The following is a 3,983-nucleotide window of genomic DNA, read 5'->3' as shown; positions in this document are numbered from 1 at the left end:
GTGATTTATTTATAACTAACCCTTATTTTGATCTTCTTCCTTGGGAATCATCTTGAATTTTGTTTTTTCTTGATCTAGATATATGCTAGTCTTATCTAAATACGATATATGGTCTTAATTTCCACAAACACTTTTTCTTCACTTTTTCAAGTAACCGATAAAATTAAATTGGGCCCAACTCTAATGACTCTTTTTTCCAAATGAAATGGTCCCGGCCAGTTGCAGTATTCTACAAGTTAAGAGAAATAAATTCTCTTTTCCGCATTGATAATTAAATGAAGTTGACAATGTTGCTTAATTCCTGACCACAAAATTTCTCCATATCCTTGGGTGGAACAAAATTTCTCTATTCTCTTTTGTGGAACGCCCTCTGTTTGCAGGGAGAGTACCCTTTCCGGCACCAATATGCATAGTCGTCCTTGTAGTTATTGGCTTAGTCATACAGTGTAGCTTGCAATGCAAAGGATCACCATCAGCACTGTGAAGCTTCTTCCTGTGGCAACATCCCTAACATAAGAACAAGAACGTGTCGTACATAGATTGAGGAGTCTCTCAATCTTATCGTTTTCACTTTTTTCAGTTATGCTTAATTTCCAAAACAACTTAATCAACTCTCAGTCTTAACTCTCTGTTAATTTTTTTTTTTTTTTGTTACTTGCAGGGATTTTAATTATCTTTTACTACCCTGGTGAGTTTTTTTTCCTTTTAATGTACGTGAGCGAATAATATGGCTCTTTCCAATATATAAAAAACATACAGGGGCCAAACAGTTCAGATCTCTTGTGGTAAACAATTAATCTTTATAGTTCCAAGTAGGAACAGCCTAAATTATAGTCATGATTTCCTATTTGATCCATTGCAGTAATGGCGTGGATTGCAGCAAAACCTATTTTGGGAATTCCATGTGTCATTGTACTTTTGATCTATAAATTGAAAAGGCGACACTTGTCAATGTATGGCCCTATAGAAGAATTCTTACAAAGTCACAACAACCTCATGCCAATAAGGTACTCTTACTCAAATGTCAAGACGATGACAAAAGGATTTAAAGATAAATTAGGAGAAGGAGGTTATGGCACTGTATATAGAGGAAAGCTTCGTAGCGGCCACCTTGTAGCAATTAAGATGTTGGGTAACTCCAAAGCTAATGGACAAGATTTTATCAATGAAGTTGCCACCATTGGGAGGATTCATCATGTAAATGTGGTGAAACTAATAGGTTACTGTTCTGAGGGATCAAAGCGTGCTCTTGTATACGAGTTCATGCCAAATGGGTCTCTTGATAAATACATATTTCCTAAAGAAGAGTCTATCGCCCTAAGTTGTGAAAAATCATTTGAAATTTCACTTGGAGTGGCTCATGGTATTGACTATCTACATAAAGGATGTGACATGCAAATTTTGCATTTTGATATTAAGCCTCACAACATTCTTCTTGATGAGAATTTTGTTCCAAAAATTTCTGACTTTGGACTAGCAAGATTATGCCCATTAGATGATAGCAGTTTGACTTTGACTGCAGCAAGAGGAACCATGGGATACATAGCTTCAGAATTGTTTTACAAAAATATTGGAGGTGTGTCATTCAAAGCCGACATCTATAGTTTTGGAATGTTGTTGATGGAAATTGCAGGCAAAAGAAAGAATTTGAATGCAGTTGCACCCCATTCAAGCCAAATTTACTTTCCTTCATGGGTTTATGACCAATTCAGTGAAGGAAATGAAATAGAAATGGAAGATGCCACAGAGGATGAAAAGAAAATGACAAAGAAGATGCTTATAGTTGCATTATGGTGCATACAAATGAAGCCTAGTGACCGTCCTATTTCGATGCACAAAGTGGTAAAGATGCTTGAAGGAGAAATTGAATGCCTTCATATGCCTCCAAAGCCTTTCCTATATCCACAAGAGAAAGCAGTGGCAGTCGATGAAGACAATTCAAAAACAACAAGGTCATCAACACCATCAAATGATGATGTTGAAGAGTCGATTAGTTTAATTGAAAATGCAGATGAAGAGATATGTACCACCAGTTAGTCTGTTATGTACAAGGGAATAGGCTAACATTGCCACTCTGTGCGAGGAATTGTTCTTTCCTATATGGTAGGACAAATATCAGTCATGTAATATTTGAGAGACGTAACTTTATTCTATGATTTCTATAATAAGTTTGAGAAGTATTTATATAGTTCTATTGTGCAATATGTATTAGATACAAGACATCCGCACATTCGGATTCAACAATAATATTGAGGGCTTTTGGAGATTATCTTGGTGGAAATTCATCAAGAACTATTTTCAACTAGAAAGACAACTATATTTTTTTTTTATGATTATTCTGACCATAAATTTTAAAAAACTATTTTTGACAAATTTTGTCAAGCGAAGATACTTAGTTATTAATCATTTAAATTATTATTCATTTAAATTAAAAAGATAAAGAAAAATTGCTGTTCATGGACTTCTTTCTTTATCTAAACATGAAACTTTTCAGGATTTGAACTGTAACCATTCTTTCACTAGTTAGTTACCTGGAATGGTCTACTTTGGCTGGCTCCAAAAATGCACTTGAAATTGTTATAAGACCAACATTAAAAGCTATCCAAATGTCCAAAATTATCTCCTCTGTTCATCCTGGTTATGTTTAGCAACTTGTCTCTCCATATGTTCATACCATTACTGGTTATTTTAATTACTATTGCCTTGCTGCTTCAGTTTCCTTCCATATATAGATTGTAAATTTGAAGCATTGCATGGAAAATACTTCTTGGAAAATGTATCATGATGCTTGGAGAAAATGAGAAAAATCTGGGTTAAATAGGATGCACTCTAAAAAAGGCTTCAAAAATCTTTCAAAACACTAAAATCTCCACAACAACAACAACAACAACAGAAACGATTACAAATGCCATTAAAACCTCAACAACAACAATTTCTGAAATTTGAAATGTAGTTTTGTATGCGGAGAATCTTGGGGACTCCCGAGCAGTCGTCAACCAGAGAGTGTTTCACAATCTGGTGGTGGCAGAACGCTTGTCCACTGATCACAATGTGGGAGTTGAGGAGGTCAGGAAGGAGATTGAAGCACTTCAACCCGATGATCTGCATTTTATGGGGATAAATGGCATAATTCAGGTACATCTGTGTGTTGCTACCTAAATTATGAGTATATATATATATATATATATGGTGAATTGCAATTTAGTAATCCTAAAAGTAAGTATTGTGTATGTAAGATATGCATTTAAATGGTTTTGATATGTATATATTGTCATGTATATGTATGTAGGCATTCCTTAAAGAGGGTTTATGAATATTACATTTTACTTTAGATTGGCAAAAATTATGAGGCAGGGGATCCAATCTACCGTTTAAAACCATGCATTCTGTTTCATGTCTTTATTCAAAGAAACTTATTCAACTTGCTCCTTGTATTCTTAGTTTTTTGAATAGAGGAATCCAGGAATCGATCTTATGCTCGGCCTCCTGATCCAGCATCTCTTGCAGGCCGGTTCATAGAAGTGTTTGTTTTCCATGCATTAGATGTACATGTAGACTCCCAAAATCATATAGGGAATTTACTTTTGATTTAACTCTGTGTAAATTTTTTGAGATTGCGAACATGTGGTTTCTTTCTTCTGGTGTAAAGTGTGCTGGATTTAACTTTAACTCACCTGCACTCAAACACTCAAGAATAGAAACAATAGATTGAAGAAGAGTTGCAGGGGAAGAGAAAAATTAGAGAGAGTGTTTTGGGGGCTGAACTGACGCAGCTCACACCACTTAATATTTCATATATATCAAATTACTTAGTACAGCTGCAAAGACTTGAACAACTGCAGTGATAATATATACTAGCCACACACAAAAGACTCATGTGGTTTAATATTAACCATACACCAAAAGTCAAAGTAATATTAAAATACTAAACTCTAACAAAAGGCTTAACAACTAAAATAAGGTCAGTTAAGTAAAAGGGCATT

The 3,983-nt window shown here is 34.7% G+C and overlaps 1 pseudogene across 1 annotated transcript; it reads left to right on the top strand.

Moving 5' to 3' along the window:
• Positions 1-465: 465 nt before the first annotated feature.
• LOC147291619 (rust resistance kinase Lr10 pseudogene) lies at positions 466-2,127 on the top strand (annotated as a pseudogene). Its single transcript, XR_015121026.1, has 2 exons — positions 466-688; positions 863-2,127. The product of XR_015121026.1 is annotated as a rust resistance kinase Lr10 pseudogene (transcript).
• The last annotated feature ends 1,856 nt before the right edge of the window (positions 2,128-3,983 follow it).

This window comes from Dryas octopetala, chromosome 3, assembly GCF_963921425.1.
Source record: "Dryas octopetala chromosome 3, drDryOcto1.1, whole genome shotgun sequence".
Classification (NCBI taxonomy): domain Eukaryota; kingdom Viridiplantae; phylum Streptophyta; class Magnoliopsida; order Rosales; family Rosaceae; genus Dryas; species Dryas octopetala.
The sequence above is the reverse complement of the archived record's forward strand: the minus strand, read 5'-3'. Positions and strand labels throughout refer to the sequence as shown.